Below are 23,862 nucleotides of genomic sequence, written 5' to 3'. Positions count from 1 at the left end.
TACTTAGTCTTTGTCTTTCAGCTGTAATTTACTCTTACTGCACTTGAACCTGGTAGTTGTGACAATGAAAGTGAAAGGGAAGGAGCACTCTGTAGCCAATTCAATCTGTCCTTCAGTAGACCTATTTCACTAGCCAATGAGTTTCATGAGAGTTTCCTCTTGTACAGTGTCCCCACCACCCATTAAGCAAAACAGAAAAGCTAGAAGAGCTACAACAAGAGGGATGGCCTTCTATCACAGCCCTGGGGCAAGAAGCTCTAAAGCAAGACTCTGGTAAAGTCTTTTTCATTGAAGATTAGGCTTTTGCTATCAGGAATGTTCTCTGTATTTTAAAAGGATTACTCTTGGAGATGCTGGGAAGATGGCCGCCTAAGAACAGCTCAGGACTTCAGCTCCCAGTGAAAGTGCAGAGGGTGAGTGGATGCCGCATTTCCAGATGAACTCTTATTGCCCACAGACCAGGAGATACCCAAGCAGAGGGGTTGCCAGCGTCGCAATCCCATCCAGTGCGGCTGTTTGGCCCCCACGGGGCTGATTCCGCCCACGCGGCTGCTGTGACCACGCCCTGTTGCTGTGGTTCTCCTTACAAAAGCCACTGGTCTGGGAGCCCTATTAGCTGGCGATCAGAGCCCTGAGACGGCAGAGTTGCCCATTCACCTGGAAATAGCGAGTCAGGCCAGGAGATTCCTAGGCAAAAAATCCACCAGGAGCCGGCGCCGCAGTTCCAGCCGACTCCGTGAGTCGCAGCACGGGAGGTCCCGGCGCCTTTTCAACAAGCGACCGGAAGGGAACCCGGAGTCCTTCAACTTAAAAGAAAAGACTCTTGGGAGGCCAAGGCGGGTGGATCACGAGGTCAAGAGATCGAGACCATCCTGGTCAACATGGTGAAACCCTGTCTCTACCAAAAGTATAAAAAAATTAGCTGGGCGTGGTGGCGCGTGTCTGTAATCCCAGCTACTCAGGAGGCTGAGGCAGGAGAATTGCCTGAACCCAGGAGGCGGAGGTTGCGGTGAGCCGAGATCGCGCCATTGCACTCCAGCCTGGGTAACAAGAGCGAAACTCCGTCTCAAAAAGAAAAAAAAGAAAAGACTCTGAGTCAGGGAGCCAGGTGATCAGGCTCGGTTGGTCCCACCCCTCCACCCCCAACAACAACAAAAACAAAAACAGTAATTGGAAACCCTCTGGGTTGAGCCTTTCAAACCAAGCACAGCTGAACCGGGACAGTCCGGCTCGGTGGGGGAGGGGCTTCTGCCATTACTGAGACTCTCCACCACTACAGAGGCAGGCTTGCCGAGGCAACCTGCCACAACAGAGAGAGTCCGCCATAACAGAGGCGGGGCCACCGTTGCCGAGAGAGTTCTAACTACGTCCATATAAACAGGACTGCAGGGAAGAGCTCAGGGCAGCTGGGCGGAGCGCACAGCAGCTCAGCGAAGCCCCTGCGGGCAGGCAGTGGCTAGGCCTGCTGCTAGCTGGGTGGGTCAGACATGAAAGAAAAAAAAAAAAGGCAGTAGTAGTTCTCCTTGAAGAGGTCCTTTATGTTCCTTGTTAGTTGTATTCCTAGGTACTTTATTCTCTTTGTAGCAATTGTGAATGGCAGTTCTTCTTGATTTGGCTCTCTTGAAGTCTATTATTGGTGTATAGGAATGCTTGTGATTTTTGCACTTTGATAAGGAGAACTACAAGCCATTGCTCAAGGAAATAAGAGAGGATACAAACAGATGGAGAAACATTCCATGTTCATGGTTAGGAAGAATCAACATAGTGAAAATGGCCATACTGCCCAAAGTAATTTACAGATTCAACGCTATTCCCATCAAGCTACCAATGACCTTCTTCACAGAACTGGAAAAAAACACCTTAAACTTCATATGGAACCAAAAGAGAGCCCGCATAGCCAAGTCAATTCTAAGCAAAAAGAACAAAGCAGGAGGCATCACACTACCGGACTTCAAACTATACTACAAGGCTACAGTAATCAAAACAGCATGGTACTGGTACCAAAACAGAGATACAGACCAATGGAACAGAACAGAGGCCTCAGAGGAAATACAACATACCCACAACCATCTGATCTTCGACAAACCTGACAAAAACAAGCAATGGGGAAAGGACTCCCTGTTTAATAAATGGTGTTGGGAAAACTGGCTAGCCATGTGCAGAAAGCAAAAACAGGACCCCTTCCTGACACCTTACACCAAAATTAACTCCAGATGGATTAAAGACTTAAACATTACACCTAACACCACAAAAACCCTAGAAGAAAATCTAGGCAAAACCATTCAGGACATAGGTGTAGGCAAGGACTTCATGACCAAAACGCCAAAAGCAATGGCAACAAAAGCCAAAATAGACAAATGGGACCTAATCAAACTCCACAGCTTCTGCACGGCAAAAGAAACAGTCAGTAGAGTGAATTGGCAACCAACAGAATGGGAAAAAATTTTTCCAGCCTACCCATCTGGCAAGGGGCTGATATCCAGAATTTACAAAGAACTAAAGCAGATCTACAAGAAAAAAACAAACAAGCCCATTCAAAAATGGGCAAAGGATATGAACAGATGCGTTACAAAAGAAGACATACAGGAGGCCAACAAACTTATGAAAAAATGCTCATCATCACTGGTCATCAGAGAAATGCAAATCAAAACCACATTGAGATACCATCTCACAACAGTTAGAAAGGCAATTATTAAAAAATCAGGAAACAACAAATGCTGGAGAGGATGTGGAGAAATAGGAACACTTTTACACTGTTGGTGGGAATGTATATTAATTCAACCATTGTGGAAGACAGTGTGGCGATTCCTCAAGGACCTAAAAATAGAAATCCCATTTGACCCAGCAATCCCATTACTGGGTATATAGCCAAAGGATTATAAATCATTCTACTACAAGGACACGTGCACACAAATGTTCATTGCAGCACTGTTTACAATAGCAAAGACCTGGAACCAACCCAAATGCCCAACGATGATAGACTGGATAGGGAAAATGTGGTACATATACACCGTGGAATATTACGCAGCCATCAAAAACGATGAGTTCACGTCCTTTGTAGGGACATGGATGAACCTGGAAACCATCATTCTCAGCAAACTGACACAAGAGCAGAAAATCAAACACCGTATATTCTCACTCATAGGCGGGTGTTGAACAATGAGAACACATGGACACAGGGAGGGGAGCACTACATACTGGGGTCCATTGGGGGGAAATGGGGGAGGGGCGGGGTGTGGGGAGGTGGGAAGAGATAGCATGGGGAGAAATGACAGATACAGGTGAGGGGACAGAAGGCAGCAAACCACACTGCCATGTGTGTACCTATGCAACAATCTTGCATGTTCATCATATGTACCCCCAAACCTAAAATGTAATTAAAAAAAAAAAAAAAGGATTACTCTTGCCCTCCCATGGTAGTATGTAAGGAGATATTTCCTGGATTTTCACTTTGAGAACCTGGTAAGATTCCTGGGGATTAAGATAATATAGCAAATAAATATCAGAGCCAGGATTCAAACTGAAGTCTATCAGATTCTAAAACATATATCTTTCAACCAAAGGGGATAAAAAAGTCAACTCTCAGTGTATCTTTCTTTCAATAAAGCCTAGTTACACTCTTGAAAGGTCTCAGATAATTTCTTTATGTTAGTTTTATATCCCCAACTACAGTAAGTGGAAGGACAAGGTATTATTATCTCATGCTGTTAATAAAGACATAACCAAGACTGGGTAATTGATAAATGAACAAGGATTTTTTTTTTTTTTCTTTTTTTGGAGACAGTCTTGCTCAGTCACTCAGGCTGTAGTGCAGTATGCAATCTTGGCTCACTGCAACCTCTGCCTCCCAGGTTCAAGCAATTCTCATTCTTTAGCCTCCTGAGTAGCTAGGACTACAGGCACATGCCATCACACTGTCTAATTTTTTTGTATTTTTAATAGAGATGGGGTTTCTTCATGTTGCCCAGGCTGGTCTCGAACTCCTGAGCTCTGTCAATCTGCCCACTTAGGACTCCCAAAGTGCTATGATTACAGGCATGAGCCACCATACCCATCCAGGAAAGATGTTTAATTGACTTACGGTTGGCAGAGGGGAAGCAAACATGTCCTTCTTCACACAGCAGCAGCACGGAGAACTGCAGAGTGAAGGAAGGAAAAAAGCCCATTATAAAATCATCAGATCTTGTGAGAACACATTCATTATCACGAGAACAGCAACATGGGGATAACCACCCCATGATTCAGTTACCTCCCAACAGGTCCCTCCCACAACACACGGGGATTATGGGAACTACTGTTGAAGAAGAGATTTGAGTGGGGACATAGCCAAACCATATCAGATTTAAGAAGAGACACATACATGCATGATTAACGTTCATCATTCTATCTTACAACTAGTTCCTAATATATCTGTCTCTTCTTGATTGTTATTTAAGAAAATGAGCTTTCGCTTATTGATTACAATTTCAAGAAAATGAACGATAAGTGACTAATTTTCCTATCTCTATTGGTTGGATAACTGAATACATATCTTAAGCAATTAATTAAGAAATAACATTGGCAAAGTAGATGGCTTTACAATAATGCTTCGACCTAGTATTAGGCAATAAATGCTAGCTGATTATAAATTGATAAACAAAAAGATACAAACTTTTATTAAACTAGATATGTTATTTTGATATTTGAAAAAGAGATAGCAATATTTTTAAAACAAAATTCCCATTTTTGATGTGTCCATGCATTTAGTCCATTTACACTTCTAACTCATTTTGTTGTCAGTTAGAGCTTTTTACTGGAAGAGTATCTGACTGACATGGAAAATAAATTTAATATTTAATATTTATGAATAATCTATTATATAAATCTATATTTATATAGTATAAACTTAGGGATAAACATAATATAGTATAAATAAATGCCAAATGTAAACATACAATTAAATAAAAATAAATCTAGAAAATAAATTATTTAATGAATCCAATATAATAAAGCTACACTGAATTTACTAATAGCTCAGTTAAGAATACGAGCTTTTTTAATTTTTTAAATTATTATGTCTATACATACAAGAAACCTGTATGAATACTCAGTCCTCTTAAAACAGATTCCAGAAATGTGTTACCTAGTTAATTGATAAATGTTATAGCATGATATTATAACCCCAAATATTTACAAATAGGCCCTTTAATATTTGCTGGTTTTTTTTACAGAAAGAGGCAGACTAAAATTATGGCAAACTCTTCTCAGTCTTGGAATTTTGTTTTAAATCTTCTAATTCAATAAATGACTAAATTGAGTTTTAAAGCATGTTTATCTGTATGATTTAAACCTATCACTAAAATATGTAGTTGAAAATTTGGACTATGCAGAAAAGATTAATTCTCTAAAATGAATTTACTTTCATACTAGCAATAATGTAATAAAACAAGGTTTATTGCACTAGCATGGTTAATATGATTACATACCAAGGAAAATTAATAACTGATTTGTGAAATGTGTTTTGTTTTTATTAACATAAAGAAGATTTAAAATTGTTCTTAGCTTTAAGTACAACTTGTGGAGGTGAGTGATAAAATATTAGTGAAATATATCACACATACAATCATATTAACTCTCTTTAAGGCCCAAGGTGACCACAAAGCAGCTGTTGTTTTAAAAGAAAAACTAAAACACTATAAAATAAAAACAAAAACAAAAACTTTGCTTTATGTTGGAGGGTGAAACTGAAGTGAACTAGCTGCCTTTTTTGGAGACTAAGTTAAGGACACAGGGAATTAATTGTGCACATACTTAAGGGCCAAAATAAATTTTATCATATATTCCAAAGATACAGAACTTTGTGCTTTCATTCTTACATCTTAAAGTCAAGCTTCTTTTAGACATGGGTAACTTATCAAGAAAATATCCACGAATCTGTAATGTTTCTCGTTGACGTTTAAAACATTGATAGGACTGAAGATGATAAGGAATACATGTTAAAAGGTGAAAATGATTCTAGGAAGAATTTTATCAGTATTTAAAAAATAGTAAAAATTAACTTCTGTGGGGCTTATGGCTTCCACTTGTGGTATATAAATATGGAAAGAGCATCATTCTCACTCCAGTAAAGAAAAGGATAATCTACAAAAGCACAAATTTTCCTGAAGCTTTACACGGCAAATTACTATGAAATTTTGACTAAAAAAGTTACATGTAAATATGAAAAAAAATTATGAATAAAATAAAATGCCCAGGGTCCATTGGGTCAGGGAAATAACACTAGACCCAGAAACAGGAGGTCTGTTTTGATCCAGCCTGTGTTCTAGGTGTGACCTTGGGCATCCTACAGCATTTGTGCCACCTTCAGCTGGTCCCCTTTCAGAGCATTCCTCTTTATTTTCAGGGAAGTTTTCCACTCTTCTCAGTTTTTCCATTGCTTTAAGATGCCTATATTGGCAATAATATGACTCTAGATTGTAAATTTTACCTTCTTTATGTACATGCTAATGATAACACAAGCTGTAATATCCTAACTGATGCTTGCATTTGACTGCAATGTATACTAATTTGAATATTTCCCAAGTACATGGTTTTGTTTTTAACATTCTGTTGTATTTGTAGATTATTCAGAAAAATGGACACCTTTATATCTTTTCCCAAATTTCATTTACTATAAACCATTAGTCAATATTCATCCACCCACCTCAGCCTCCCAAACTGCTGAGATTACAGGCATGAGCCACCAAGCCCAGGTACAGGTCACATTTTGATTAGAGAATAGTATATGATGAGGAAAGTGCTAAGAGATAAGTCTAGAGAGAGACTAGAGTATAATATACTCTTTCCTTTCACTAAATTAGAAATTAGAAATTTATCATAAAACATCAAAATTATGTTAATGGTTTTAAGGCTTATAAAATTTGAATAACTTAACAAAGGAGTAACTGATGATATTTGGGACTCAAAGCTCATTTCTGGACTATTTTATGAGACTGGAGAAAATAATAATTAAGGCATGATTATTACCATATGTCCTTCACTGACATTCTGATAGCAAGGCCTGATGTACTTGATTATAAATTTTATATAATGTTCTGACCAGAAAAAAAGAGAAACCTGAAAGCTTTATCACCTTGGCTTTAGAACTGAGGGAAATAGATAACTTCAATGAGTTTTCTTCTTTAGCCCCTCTGCAGGCCCCACCCTGACACTAAACAAGTTGATACCACAAAATAGAAGAGAAATGGTAGAAACATGCAGATAGATATAGATTTAATGTTATGTTCCATAAGAGCTAAAAGAGGAAGCCCACAATATTTTAGAAAAAAACACTATGAACAAACACTTTTAACATGTTAAGAGGCAATAGTGCAATAGCAGCTATGTTGGGAGGTTGTTATCTGAGTTTGGGGAAATACCTCTTATATGCCTTCTGATTTCCTATGCCCTACACATGGCATGGTAAGAATCCAGACATTCTTGTGTTATCCAATGAATGAAACCAAAATTCCCTAGAGGACTTGATCACTGTTAAGAGAAATAATCTGAAACTTGGAAATAAGTAAAAAAGATGATATGACTTTTCAACATTATGCTTAAGCATTGCCTAAGATGTCTACCTAAAGATTATTTAATACACTGAAAGTATACCATTTTTATTACATTATTTACCCTTTATTAGGACCCAGACTTTGTAAAGTTATATGTTCATTGGTTGACTTCTCTTCAGGAGAAAAGACAGCAAAGAAAGGTTTTCATGCCCAGAAAGATGGTGAATAATTTTTATCTTTGAAAACATATTTCCGCATTTCTTTTGTTGACTGTTTATGTATAAACCTCCATTTACTGAATTTTTCTTTCAACAAGCTTTACTATGTTGCTGTTTCTCTCATTTGTGAGTTAAGACATTTTTAACACATTTACCATATAATTGGGTTTTATGTATGAGAGTTATATTTTGAACTAATTGAAAATTATGCATTGATGGCACTAACAAAGGGCTGGGATCACAATGATGAAGCCAAAATGAGTGAGGAGTTAATAGACCAATGATTAAAAATAGAGATTACAGTTTCTGCTAAAAGTTTGTTGTCTTCCCCACAGAAAAGGAACAAACAAAAAACCTAATAAGACCATTTTATCTCAGTCACTAGTCCAAGAAGAAGACTACATTACTGCCTTTACAGCAGAGACTAGTGAGGTCATATAAATAATGAAGTATTTAAATACTCATCTCTACCATATATACATATGCTATCTTGAAAATAAGCATAGTGAAAAACTTAACATTGGTAGAACAATGAAAATAGAACTGGTTCATCAGAGGAGACTGCTTGAATTACGGAATTGGACTGAGTTAACTAAAGTGGATCAAATTTAATTTTATTGAGTTATCCAGCTGGAGATGCTGGTGCTTATGATAAATATTAGATCAGTTATAGAAAAATTGAAGTCACATTTTCTTTGTTTATTTGAACATCGAATGGTTTTGAAATATAACAGAAAAACCATATGGAGAAACAAAGATAAGTCTAAACTAAAGGGAATAAAATACAAGCTGTAGTGTAGCCATTAGTTAATTCAAATAAAAATTATTTATTGAGCACATATATCAGGCAGGACATTGTGCTTTGTGCTGTACAACAAAGATTAATGAGACTTCCAGCTTTCAACTAAGGAAATCTATCCTAGGAGATGTTCATGTAAACACAGAAATATGCAGTGCACTGATAGAATTATGTATTAAGCAGAAAATGAGAAGTGATTAACTTTGTCATGTTACAGTAATAAGAAAAACCTTCCTCAACAGGATGAGGTATGAAATGATTTCTAAATAATGAGTAGGCATATTTTAGAAAAATAGGGCACAGGGTAAAGAGAAAATATAAGACCAAGGATGTCACCAATACTAGAATTTATTCCCCAATAACTATTTCTCCTGTGGTCTTGGGTAATTGTAACTGTGGAAAGGAACCAAGGACTTTTTAATCACAGCATCTTAGACTTTTTATAAATTATTGGTGACTAGGCTATGGGGGCCAAATAATTGCACTGTGTAGGTCTGAGTCAGAGAGTAAGACTTTCACAGAGAGTTTATATAATATTACCTTGAATAGATTCTATCCAGTTCTGTCTCCTCCCCTCATCCTGAGAACTGCCTCCAATAAAGGACAAGAGGAAAGTTTCTCGATAAATAGCACTTCCAATTACTATTATATTCCATGATTTTTGTCAACACTGTGCTTAAAAACAAACTTTGAATATTAACATACCTACATACATGTATCAGTGTTGTTAGGTTACTATAAAAAGTAGCATTTGACAGTGTCAGAATCCATATGCTGTACAACACCAAAAGTGAATCCTAGCATAAACTATGGACTTTGGATCATAGTGACATGTCAATGCAGGTTCGCTGATTGTAACAAATATGCCACTCTTATCTGGGATATTGATAGTTTGGGATGCTGTATGTGTGTAGAGTCAGGAGTTACTTGAGAACTCTGCATACTTTCCACTCAAGTTTTCTGTGAACATAAAACTGCTCTAAAATATAAAGTCTGGAACAAACACATAAGAAAAAAAGGGAATAGAAGAAAACATAAAAAACTAATAGTAGATATATGTAAAGCAATTATTTAATGCTACCAAGAAAAGAAAATTGTAAAACATTAAAATAATGAGCAATTAAATGCAGGTGATGAATCTATTTCACCTTCCTCTACCCCTCAGATCCAGATAGAAAGAAAAGCACTAGTATGAGCTAGAAGATCCTGTTTCTTCCAAAGATCTCAAGCAGTGTTTCCACAAGGGGTTATACACAGAGTGAAGATAATGCAAAAATGACAAAGACTTTTCTAATCATTTTTTTGGTTTTTAAAACTAAATACCTAAAGCTCCACGTCTAGCTCTATAACCGCATAGTATTTTTGAGCTTAATGTATATGTTTATTCTTCATAATTAGGGTGAAAGAAGTGTGAAGTTACTAGAATAATAGCATTTAGGAGAATGTTAGCTTCTACAGTTGCTATAAGATGTTCTTCACCATCCACCCACAAAGCCTTATGTAGGCTTCTACTCTGGTAAGTCAGTTTGAACCATGTAAAGTTGGAGAATTTCTTTCAGCTTTTTTGACTCCTTTCCAAAAACCTTTAGCATTTTATAATTTCAGTGGCAAGGAAGATGAAATATAAGTAAAAGACATTTTCTTTTCAAAGCCTAGGGCAACATGCAAAAAATACCAAATTCTCTTTTTCTCTGGGCCCTATCCTAGAATCTCTGGTCTTCCCAGGACAAAGATCCCATCTAAGTAAAAAGCTCTTCATCACAAACTCATTGTACTCACTAATTACATAGAGTTTAATACAAAGAAGCAATCTACTGAGCCAAGCCTTGTAAAAGTACCAATCCCATGAATATAACAGCCTTCGACCTCTTTGCTTCTCATACAAGTGACTCCTACTTCTTCAGCCTTGATTAATATCATTGAGCTAATGAAGAATAAAGGAAATACAGCCCTGAGCCCTCATTAGGCCAACAGTTTGGAGTTGATAGACTTACATTCTACTGCTGGTTCTTCAAGAAGCATCCTTATCATTTAAGCATGTAGTCATATCATCATAAATAAACTAAATGTATTTAATCTATTTAACTGGAAATCATAAAGCTTTATTATGCCATAAATTTGTCTGTAGTTTACTGTGGCTCTTAAGAAATAGCATATATATATATATATATATAAAACATATGCCTTATTATTTGCAATTCCATTAAATAGTTATCTAATGTGTAATGAGAATGAGTCTATGGGTAATTTAGAATAATCTTTATTTGCAGCATTGTTTCTTCACATTTTTTTCCAGTTATTTTTCTACATAAACCAATAGGCCAAAATATTTTTCAAAATAAATTTTAGAAATGAGAATTTTAAAAATCATAATGACTGTGTCATTTTAAAATTTTAATTGTAATTATCTGTTACTATAGTTGAACAGAAGAGGTAGCATTGCATAGATTTCTTTTTTAATGAGCTTATGTCTCATCAACATATTATTAACCTAGTAAGCATAAGATATCACAGCATATATGAGTATTTTTTATGACAACAGAAAATCTGTATTATAAAGCATATTTACATGTTCAGAGAGCAGAGGAGCTTTCGAAGCATGTATTCATTATTGAAGTTCAAGAATATTTCTTCCAAAAATTTTTTTGGAAAATCATGTAATGCTATAATGTGTTTGATGCCTCAAGCAAAAGAACATATTGTTTCAGAAAAACCAGATTTTATTTAGGTTTCAGCAATCCTTAGAATGCATTGATTTGTATGCTGTTTATGCTTCAAAATCAGCCCATGAACTTTATTCCTCTGTAGTTGACATCACTACTGGCACACTCTTCCTCTGTGCTTCTGTTCTCTTTGCACATAGAAATGAAAGGGGTCGGAAAAATATGCTAGGGAGCAAATTGTTTTTAGGAGAATACGTAATTGTTTTAGCACTCTCTTTGCTAAGTTCAAAATAGTAAATAATACATCTCAGTTTTTCATCTTCTCAGGGAAATGTGTGGCTTTCAACATTTTCTCAAAGAAATCTAATTCACAGCTTAGAAGACGAAAATCTCCCCTTCAAATATTTTCATATTTTATTATTTTTATCTTGGGAAGTAGGGCTAATCATTTTTTACAAAAGTTTAGTGCTCAACCAATTTCATGGGGTTATTGGTTCATATCACAGATATAAAAATGCAAGTGTTGGTTATTTCATCTTTTCTAAAAATACAAACCACTGTAGGTCAGAGTAATGGCATTTGGTTTATCTCTCCAACACAAATATAGCTTGAGGACTACTGATGCATTTAAGGATGGAGGTGCCAATTCCTTATGTAAAACCCTAAAGTTATTACTGTCTTCTTTCTATTGTATTTCCTCTAAACAAAGTATTACCAATATTCACCAGAATGCTATTTTTTAAATTAAAAAGTACAGGTATTACTTCTTATGCTCCACACCTTTAAAGACTAATTCATTTATAGAAAAATACAGTGCTTATGACTGATAATAAGGCCACACCAAATCATGTTTTATTTATTGCAATATATTTTACTAATGATTTCTATGTAATAAAATGGAAAAAGACATTAATAAATGTTATGACATCTCATTTTTACTAAGTTAATAACTGTGTAACTTATGAGAATTTAGTATACATACCATGTTTGCACAAAGTAAAACAATGTAATGATTATAATTATAGACATTTTTATTAGACACTTACTATCTGATCTTCAATTGAATAATTTACCCTGCACATTGTTGTGGATGTTTTGTTTTCTTACAACCCTTAATTTCTTCTCTCTCTTGCTATGTTTTACTGGGGGTGGAGTATACCTATGACACTCATTGATTCAGGCTTGGCCATGTGACTGCTTTGACTAATTGATTATGAGAAGACGTGACATTATGCCATGTCCCAGGAGAGGCATTAAAAATACATTTGTTTTGTTTTTCTACATCTCCCCTTCTCCTGCTTTCTACCTTGAAAACATCATGTTCTGAATAGTGACTACTCATTAAGCTGGGGTTCTAAAGGGAGGAGACAAAGGAAGCTTAGCTGAACCCACATGAATTAATCTGAGCAAAAAGTCTTTTCTTATGTTAAGTCTCTGATATTTTGACTGCTTGGCACTCTAACAAAAGTTAAATAACATAGAAACTTATACTAGAAATTAAATGAGGATAGAAAAAAAAAATCTAAAAATACATGTCTCTAGATTTGAACTTGAGACAGAGTAGACATGGGACTCAGACCCATTCCCACTAATGCATTTCTTCATGCATATCCGCTAACCATCAGACCTTGCCCCATTACCCCCATACTCACTGAGATACTGTAAGTTATTAGAGAGACAGCATAAACAACATTCCATCACAAAGCTTACCCAGGACAGTGGATCCTACCACCCAGAGGCACACAAGACCAAGAAGGTGACTGACCATATCCTTCCCCTCAAGGCAAGATCACGATCCTTGCTCAGGGTGGATCTTATCTGTCATTTTCTGATCATGCAACATATGTGTTAGTATGATTTCTTACTGCGCCTGTGTACTCGGCACTCCACTCTGCACCTGTAATGATGCTTGCTTACCTAATAGATTATTCATGTTATGCTCCTGAAGACACCACAAAGACCCACCCTTGGGGAGCCAGCCAGGGAACACTTGTCCTGCACTGTCTCCCTTAAGCCCAACATTTCTGGGCATAAGTTTTAATAAATCTTATCTGGGAAAAATTTGTGTGGCCTTGTGTTAATTGCTATTATGTGGAGAGCCAAGAATCTCACACCAGTAAAAGTTGCAAAGTCACCCTCAATACTTCCCAAGTCTTCAAAGGGATTGAGACACTATAATCATTATCCAGGACTCAACTCTTATCCAATTTGTTGATGACCTCCTACTTTGCAACCAAACCGAACAGAATGTTCTTATAAACTTCCTAATCCTTCTGAAGGTGCTGACTGAGCAAAGCTACAAAGCCTCCAAATCTAAACTTCAATGGGTGCAAACAACTGACATATTTAGGCCATAAAACATCGACTCAAAGACTCACACTCAAAGACTCACACCAAAATGCCTTGATCCAATTTTGTCAATCTCTTTCTTAAGAACAAAGAAAGAAAAAATGAAAATTTTTAGAGGCAGCTGGCTATTGCCATCAATGGGTTCTTTATTTTGCCACCCTAGCAAAGCCTTTATATTTTCTCCCCTCAAGTAAAACCTCAGAACCCATTTTTTGGCCATCTGAGACACTGGCCTCCTTTGAAGCATTAAAATAAGCATTATCGGCACCCCCAGCTCTCAGTTTGTCAAATTTTGACAATTTTTTTCAACAATTTTGCCATAAAATTAATGAGACTGTTGCTAGTATTCCAGAACAGTTGTTTGTCCCTCAAATACATTCTATGGCATATTTCTCATTCTGATCAACACTGTGACATCTGGCATGCCTCCATGTTGTATGCAGAAGCCACAGCTGCCACTCTAACTGACAAATCCAGTATTCTTATGCTAGACCTCCCTACTCACCTCTATGCCACCTATGCTGTGTCAGAGTGATTGCAAGCTCATAAACCACAGCCCCTCTTTACACAACAGCAGACCACCGATGAACAGGTCCTATGAACAATTCTCTCTCTTGTGTCATTGTAACACCCTGAACTGTGCTAGTCTATTATTCCTCCCTGATGATGGAAAGCTCATTCTATTCTATACAATTGCCTTATAGTTACATAAATGGTCCCAAAATTATGAAAAGATTTCTAAGGTACCTCCTTAGGCAGTCCAGACTTCTGTTTTGTCATGGCTGTTATAAGCAGAATTCTCATCGCAACATAATAACTGGCTATGCCATAGTTTCCTTACGTGAAACGAGACAAATTCTGCCTTCTATTTAATCAGCCTGAGCCACTGGATCTAGACCTTATTTGAGCCTTGGCAAAGAGAACACTGACACTGTTCACACTCGAGATGTGCTTTGGAGTCTGACACTATTGAAAAGTCTCATTTCTGACTTCTGCTGATATCCCTATTACCAATGGCCATATAATTTGCTACCCTATTATGGCCTATTCATCTTCTTACTGAGGTTGCTTTTGTTTATTGCTGGCGCACACCACAGAGACTGATACTATATCTCTGGTGGACAACATGTCTGACAAAGTTGCAAAAATATGGACTCCCCTACTCTAGCAATAATCCCTTTTTTCAGCCAACTTACAACCCTGCCTTTAACACTGACTGACATCAGTAATATTTCACAGATGCCCTACATTGAAAAAAAAAAGGCTCAAAGAAGATGCCAGACAATTGTTAAAAGGATTACACATTGAACCAAATGGAATTCCTACAGATCCTTATCTTTTGATGTTTTGTGCTTTTATTTACTGCACATCAAATGGAACATATGTGTAAACAAGGGAAAATCAAAGAGCTAAATGACTTTTGATTTTGGGAAAATCCAAAGAGCTGGGTTTTCCCTGGAATCCATAAAACTTCTCATCAAATTATTACTTGTAATTATTTCTAATTTTACTTGTAATTATTCTGATCAATGTATTACTTATAAATCTTGCCAGAGTTCTGGGTATAAGTAGCATACCCCAGGAAATCCTCTGAGACCCACATTCCCCTTTGCAACACTCCTGGTGGAGCTTTTAGATTTCCCTCAGGCTTCAGGCTATTCTCACTATAGGCTGACTACATCTAATCTGAAAATCTAAACTCCAAAATGATACAAAATCCAAAACTTTTTGAGTGTTGGCATAATGCTCAAAGGAAATGCTTATTAAAGCATTTTGGATTTAACATCTTTGGATTAAGAATGCTCATCCAGTAAATATGATGCCACTATTTCAGTGTACAAAATGATCCCAAATCTGAAACTCTTCTGGTCCCACCCAAGCATTTTAGATAAGGAATATGCAATTCACAATTCGTGATTACCTGTGCAGTTAGTAGATGGACTGAATACTATCCAACTAGACATGCTGATGCCACAGTAGTAGTAAGGAATCTGATAATTGAGATAATTCTTCATTTTGGCATTACTTTATGGATTAAATCAGACCAAGGAACTCACTTTACAGAAGTAAATCACATGCTCACAAAAACTCTAGGATAGTCATTAAAACTCTATAGTCTTTACCATCCTCAGTCTTCATAGAGGTGGAACATGATCATTTAGAGAGTAAAATAATTATAAAAAAACGTCAATACAATAGACTTAAGTGGCCAGAGCATCACCCCGGACCCCTATCAAATCTGGAAAGCCCCAAACAGCGGACATGGATTAGCTGCTTTTTGAGTAATTTTTGATAGCCTTATGCCTATTTGCACCTCCAAACCTTTTATTCCTGAGGTGAGCGAGCATTATGGGGACCTGGGTGAAAGGTTCAATTTTATGACTAGATAACTAAAACAACTTGGAGCTTACCATAAACAGGCCAAAACGTCATGCCCATTGTCTACCAACAAGGCTTGCTCTCCCTTTTGACCAAAGTATACATCAAAATTTTGACACGAAATCATGCACTGTCATCTTGCTGGGAAGTACCTTATGAAGCACTACTGAACACCTACATTGCCATCAAAACAACAAAGAAATCTTTCCTGGATTCATGCAAGTCATGCCAAGCTAGACCCAGATCATCACTTCAAGGAAAATGGAAAGGCTATTCTTAACAATTGACTTCAAACTAAGGATTTTCAGGGCCAATTCACAGGGTCCCAAAGCAGATGACAACACAAAGTGGACTATTTTTTCCAATATCTTGGATCAAGGACTACCTTTCTACCTGTTTTCCATTGATGTCTTTCTCTGCTCTCACCAGAAGAAAAAATGTAAATAAAAAGCTCAAAAACCTCACTGAGCTTTAAACAGAAACCTTCCTCTCTTATTTATTGATCGACTGTCTGGAAATTGCTACTGTATTTTTCTTCTGTTTCTCCACAATGAGATGTTTTCCCAACTGTGTCTTGCTTCAATTAACCCTTATGGCTCTTTTGACAATTCTAACACAAATCCAACACCTACCTGCACCAGTCTTCTAAACACTGACAACTTTAATCAATCTGAATTTTTGTTATGTCAACATACAGGTATACAGAAGAAGCTAATAGTTTATGTTTCTGCCAATGCAAAAACCTGGTGGACACAGACTGGACTGTACAAAAGGGTATGGCATCTATAAACAGGAAGACAAAAATCACTCCACATCTTTCTGGTAAACTGATTTGGCACTTGGAAACTTGTCATGAAAGGTCAAGTTCTGTTCTTTGTTCAGGTGACGTTGCTGAATGGACAATTTTCCCTTTCACTGAAAACAGAAATGGTACAGGAGTCTTTCTAGGTAAGATACCATGACAACACTGGAATCAAAGCACAGGGTAATTTTAAATCCTGGATAAATGTCATGGATGGTTCTATTAGTAACTTTTAAGATACAAGAATTTGGTCACTGGGTGTCACTCTTGGTTTATGGGCCATGCTAGCAGGATCTGGAATAGCTTAACTGTTCCTCTGATCAGGCTGCTTATTATACAGAATCATATCTGGGTAAGCCAAAACTTTTTATTAACTTGGTTAGGTAATAAAATTGATTTTCATTTCTGCCAAGATCAAGCTGTAGGCTTTCTCCAGCCAATATTTCACAACTTATTTTGCTCTTACATCCTGATAGAGACATATGTAAATATAGAAGCACAACTGATAGAAGTTGTGAAAGGCATCAGATTTCAACTTGGTGAGTCACAGTTTCCCCTTTGACCTTGTTCATAAACACTAGTCTCTGTATTTTAAAAGGCAACAAAGTATATCTTAATAAAGTGTTTCTACCTAAATGCTGAGTGCAATGTGAATTTGGATACCTGGCACCCTCCTTCATCAGGAATTCTAACTTAAATGCAAGCCAAATAACAAATCTGAGCTCCTTTGTTCATAACATCACATGGATGTACTCAATGAAACATCATAGAAAACCCACTTGTGTAGTACAGCTCCAACCTCTATTTAATGATGAAGACCTTTTTCCAAGTCTGGGAATATATGATTTGGAAAAAAAAATGATGGTAGATATTTCCAAAGTACTAGAATGAATATTCAATAACACATAAAGTCTCTAGAAGCACTCCAATTGGGAGTTAATTTTACCTTCTGTTGTGCTCCAAGATTGTCCCATTCTGGATACACTGAATTATTCTGAATGGGATAATTTTGGAGTATAACATAAGGTGGAACTTGTGCAGTGATGGGAAAACAATGTTGCTTCTGTATAAGTCAGGCAGGAATTGTGTCAAATTCACATCTTTTTTTAAAAAGGGTTAATATTCTCCCTCAAATGAATAAGGCATAGTCTTTAACTACGCTGGCCTATTCCCAAGATGGGGAAATAGGTTCAGTGGGGTATGAGGCAATGTAGCTCAGATTTGTTATTTGCTGCTTATTCATCCTTGTTCTAATCTTTGTCCTTCTCTCTTTGCAGATCTCTTGCCTCACAGCTTTTAATCAAAATCTTCTCTCTATAGCAATCAACACAGGTTCTCATTCGTAAAACTTCTCAAGACGTTTCACAATGGAAGAAATGCTGAAACCCACAAAAAATCCTCGGGTTGGTATGATTGCTTTTAGTTGAAGACTTTTGAGATTCAACAGATGCAGAAAAGAACCTTCTCAGAGCGTCCTTCGTCTAACTAAAGGCAGCCACTTCTGGGAAATAAGGCTGCCATAAATTCTCTCTTGAGGGTGGCTTTACTCCCAGAAAAAAGACCAAGGATAAATCTACCATAAATCCCCTCTCCAGGGGAGTTTGATATGGCCATAAAGAAGATGAAGAGAGCATTCACACCTGCATAAACAAATGTTATCACAAACTTTCTTATCTCCTGTTTGTTCTTCTGAAAACTTATTTGTCCTTCATAAAGAAATCCATTTATTTTCCTTATAGAAGCCTTTTCTCCCAGTTTTCTTCTCCTGTTAAGTTAGATATATAAACTTCTAATTTTAACCATTGAGGAAACTACTTCTTTTGTAAACTCTTTTATGCAAATTTTTTTTATCTTGTTAATCTATATTTTCACAGAACACCCCTCCACCAAGATCCTGAATTTGAGACAGTAGAGGAAAAGTTTTCCTCTCTAATACTTTTGTTTTCTGTCAATGACTTAGCTGGATTGCTAGTCTTCCTATTAGAAATAGCATTTTTCTTCTTCCAAAGCTAGTGTCTAAATAATATCCCATAGAATTTTCTTTTTAAATAACCAGATAATACCTACCTTGACATCAAGAGAGCACCATAATCAGTAATTTTAATAACTGGGAACATACTTTTACATATACATTGTTTTTCAGCCAACATTGGAAATGGAAAGTTCCAAACCATACTAATTGGACCTGCATTGAACATGATAAATTCCTCCTCAAATAGTTGCTAATGGTTTGCTAGGACAGTAATGTCTACGTGTAATAGCTCTTAAAATTTATTTACTAATATCTTTGCATTTTCTGGACCATCTTTTACTTAATATCTAAAAAATATATTGTCAGGTTTTTTAAAAAATGCCTGGGTAAAATTCTGAAGTAATAGCTGATTTCAATTTCAGTAACTGCTGAGATTCACACTAACTTTTCTTCAGTTGACAAAGTAAACAATACAACTTCAGCACAACTGGAAAAGAGAAACACCAACGTATAGGACCCAAAAGGATCCAGAAGGTTATGGAATCCAAATTCCGTATTTTATAAAGGAGGAAACTGAGGACAAAACCATCAATGTGGTTGCTTGAAGGTTATAAAATGGCAGAGATTAGATATAGTCTTTCCTTAGAATGTAGAGTTTGAAAGATTAGAGGATTTGAATATGTTTACATGTCAAGTGATTTTCTAGAGCTTTGGCTACTGACTTGGCTCTGATCCAGCATGGCCCTTTGCCATATCAAACAAGAAAAATCACAAACAGATGACTAACTTACATAATGCATTTCTTTGGTAGATAGGTCCTTGACAACTGGAAAGGGTGAACAGTGATTTTAAATATTGAATCTTCAGTGAAGAAGGTCACTGTGTGGACGCAGATGAGGAGAGTAATAAGATAATGTTGATGGCTTTTCTGACTTAGCATGCCTACAAGAAATCAGAATTCTGGGTGATGACACAGTCTGTCTATCTTAAGTAATCTTAACTGGGCATCAGGCCATGAATCTTGAAAACATAGGTTAAAGCTCTATGAACATTGATTATGACTAAGAGCAGCTGACTTTCACTGCACCATAAACTTCTTATGACTTTGACTCATCAGATGATTTGGAAAAGGTGTAGTCATTGAAAAAGAAAAAGAGGAAATATCAGTGAGTTAAGACACTTGAGTCCCAGAGGAGAACAACTGAGCATTAATCAGATTTTACAATTTATATTTTGCATGCAGTCAAATGATCAATTTTTGACAGGATTTCAAATTCTTTTTTTTTTTTCAGCATGGCAGAGAAAAGTACATCAGAACATCAGCAGAGCCTGAATATTTTCAACTCAGTTGAATAACTTATGTAATTAATTATAGCTCTTAATAGAAATATATTCACTTTTATCTTGAAAAGACATCCTAGAATAAGGACCAAAGTCCTATACCCAACACCTATGTGATAAATGACTTTACAACATTAGGCATTTAGTCCCTAACTTGACATTCTAACTCCTTCATCAGCACTCTTTTTCAAACCATTACTCAATGACAATTCAAACCATATAAACTCCAACTTTTGTGATCTGAATGTCTATGCTTTCAGTTCCACTCTTTTACCATTCTGTCACTTTAATAACTATTGTTATAGCATGCCCAACCCAAAGTGTACATCTTTTGAAACTTTGACCAAATGGGTAGTATGACAATATTTATAATAAACAATTAAAAGAGCATACTACCAACAATTGTATTTGGGCAAATTAGATGATAAAGAACGACTGGAAAAAATCCTGAAAGCACATAAATTAGGTAAACTGGCTCAAAAAGAGATGAAACATCTTAGCAGACCTATACTAAGTAAAGAGATTGAATCAGTCATTAGAAACCTTCCAACAAAGAAAAGCCCTGGGCCAGATGTATTTACAGGTGAATTCTAACAAACAGTTGGAGAAGAATTAATATCCAACTTTCTTAAATTTTTCCAATAAGTAGAAGAGGAGGAAGCACTTTCTAGTTCATTTTATGAGGCTACCATTACTTGGATACCAAAGCCAGATAATAAAATAACAAGAAAATTAAATTATAGACCAATATCTCTTATTAATATAGATGCAAATATCAATCCTCAATAAAATATTAGCAAATCTAATCTAACAACATATATTCAAAGTATTATTCAACTCAATCAAGTGGGATTAATATCAGAAAACCAAGGGTGCCTCAATATAAGAAAGTCAGTCCATGTAATACATCACATAAATAAAGGTAAAAAAGAAACACATGAACATTTCAATTGATGAAGAAGAGATATTCAGCAAAATTGAGAAAACTTTCATGATAAAAACTCTCAGAAAATTTAGAATAGAATAATTAGTCTACATGATAAAGGGCTCTTATGAAAAACACACAGCAAGTATTTTATTCAATGGTGAAAGTGAAGGCTTTACACCTAAGAGTAGGAAGAAGACCAGAATACCTGCTTTCACCATGGCTATTTAGCATGGAACTGGAAGTGCCTGCCAGAATTATTACAAAAGAAAAAAAAGAAAAGAAAAGGAAAAGCATTCATGTTGAAAAAGAAAAAAAAAAAAAAAGAGGTGAAACAATCCCTATTAATAGATGGCATGATCTTATACATAGAAAATCCCAAAGAACCAAGTAGAAATCTCCAATAGCTAATAAATGTATTCAGCAAAATTACAGTATAAAATTCAATAAAGAAAAATCAGTTGAGTGTTTATATGACAACATGATGACCAATTAAAGCGAAAATTAGGAAAGTAATTTTCCTTGCAATACAGTCTAAATTAATTAAATACTTAGGAATAGCTCTAAACAGGTAGGTGAAATACTTGTATGTTGAAAGCTATGAATATTGCTGAAATAAATAAGACATGAGTAATAAAGACTTTTGTGTTTATGGACAGGAAGACTTAACATTGTTAATGTGTTAATACCACATAAAGTGATCTGCACATTCAATGCAATTCCTATACAAATTCTAACAGACTTTTTCATAGAAATGGGAAAAAGATTCTCAAATTCCTATAGAATTTTAAGGGGCCCCAAATACTGAACTATATAAAGAAGAAAAATAAATCTAGAGGACTTATATTCCCTGACTTTGCAATGTACCACAAAGCTGTAGTACTTAAAACAGTATGGTGTTGACATAAAGACAAACATGTAGACTAATAAAATACAATAAAAAGCACAAAAGTAATCTTTGCATACCTAGTCAAATAAATCTACAAGGATGCCAAAACCACTCAAATAATGAAAGGACAATCCTTTCAATAAATGGTGCTGAGAAAACTATATGTCCAAAAGAATAAATTTTGACCCTTACCCTTACAACATATACAAAAATTAACTCAAAATTATCAAAAACTTTAATGACTGAAATTACAAAAGTGTTAGAGGAAATCATTGGGGAAAATCTTCATGACATTGGATTTGGTAATGATTTTATTGATATGATACCAAATACACAGATAAGAAAAAATATAGCAAAGTTGAACTTCATCAAAATTAATAATTTTTGTTCATCAGAAAACACTGTCAAGAAAGTTAAAAGATTCTGGTTGCTAGTATTTTGTTGAAGAATTTTGCATCTATGTTCATCAGGAATATTGGGCTGAAGTTATATTTTTTCATTGTACCTCTGTCAGATTTCATTATCAGGATGATGCTGGCCTTGAAGAATGAGTTATGGAAAAATCCTCCTCCTCAACTTTTTGTGAATAATTTCAGTAGGATTAGTACTTGTTCTTCTTTGTACATCTGGTAGAATTTGGCTGTAAGTTCATCTGGTCCAGGGCTGTTTTGGTCTGTAGAATTTTTTTTTAATTACTGATTCAGTTTCAGAACTTGTTATTGGTCTGTTTAGGTTTCTACTTTCATCTCAGTTCAATGTTGGTAGGCTACATTTCCAAGAATTTATCCATTTTCTCTAGATTTTTGACTTTATGTACATAAAGCATTTATAAATGTCTCTGAAGATCTTTTGTGTTTCTGTGGTATCAATTATAATGCATATTTCTTTTATAAGTGAGAGTTGAACATGGGGTACATATAAAAATAAAGATGGGGAAAGTAGACACTGGGTAATAATATAGGGGAAAAAGAGGGAGAGGAGCAAAGATGAAAAACTACCTCTGGGGTGGGTATTATGATTACTACTTGGGCAATGAGTTCAATCCTAGTCCAAGCCTCAGCCTCACACAATATACCTTTATAACAAACCTGCACATGTACAGCCTGATTCTAAAATAAAAGTAGAAAAAGAAAAAAAAGATGCTTAGCATAAATTATTAAAATATTTTGCAGAAAGTTTATACTTATTTCCTACACGTTTTTGTGATTTTTTAAAGTCTATGATTGCTATGAATGATGGTAACTTATTTCCTACAAGTTTACTGTGATATTTTTAGAGCCTATGATTGTTATGAATGGTGGTAACTTATAAGGTGGTCACAGGAATAGAAGTGGATAAAAGGTGATGAAATTGAGACATGGAAATCAAAACCAAAAGGATCATATATTGGTGTGGTTTTGAGAGGTTAAGAGATGACAAGATTGATTCTGGCTTCTGCTAATGGGAAAATGCTTGTTTTTCAGTTTGTTTATAGAGAACAAGAGGAAAAATTTTTTTAAAAATGAGGATTTCCAGCCGGGCACGGCGGCTCAAGCCTGTAATCCCAGCACTTTGGGAGGCTGAGGCGGGTGGATCACGAGGTCAACAGATCGAGACCATCCTGGTCAACATGGTGAAACCCCATCTCTACTAAAAATACAAAAAATTAGCTGAGCATGGTGGCGTGTGCTTGTAATCCCAGCTACTCAGGAGGCTGAGGCAGGAGAATTGCCTGAACCCAGGAGGTGGAGGTTGCGGTGAGCCGAGATCGCGCCATTGCACTCCAGCCTGGGTAACAAGAGCGAAACTCCGTCTCAAAAAAAAAAAAATGAGGATTTCCTCAACCCCACAAAAAGTTAAAAGAAAACCTGTAGAATAAGTTAAATCATTAAAAATTAAATTAATGATAGAAGATTAATATGTAGGATATATAAAACTTAACAATAATTTCAACAAACAACAACAAAAGCCAAAATGGCCAAAGCACCTGAGAAACATTTTTTTTTATTATTTTATT

General features: G+C 36.0%; 1 long non-coding RNA gene across 2 annotated transcripts in view; it reads right to left on the bottom strand.

Moving 5' to 3' along the window:
* The window catches only part of LOC104653286 (uncharacterized), a 951,899-nt gene that overhangs the window by 86,336 nt on the left and 841,701 nt on the right, over positions 1-23,862 (bottom strand). For both annotated transcript variants that reach the window (XR_746505.2, XR_012514083.1), the window contains exon 8: positions 4,082-4,136. This is a non-coding gene — a long non-coding RNA (uncharacterized LOC104653286). The remainder of the gene's footprint in view (positions 1-4,081; positions 4,137-23,862) is intronic.

This window comes from Saimiri boliviensis, chromosome 15 (genome assembly GCF_048565385.1).
Source record: "Saimiri boliviensis isolate mSaiBol1 chromosome 15, mSaiBol1.pri, whole genome shotgun sequence".
Classification (NCBI taxonomy): Eukaryota; Metazoa; Chordata; class Mammalia; order Primates; family Cebidae; genus Saimiri; species Saimiri boliviensis.
This window is presented reverse-complemented; position numbering and strand designations above follow the sequence as displayed.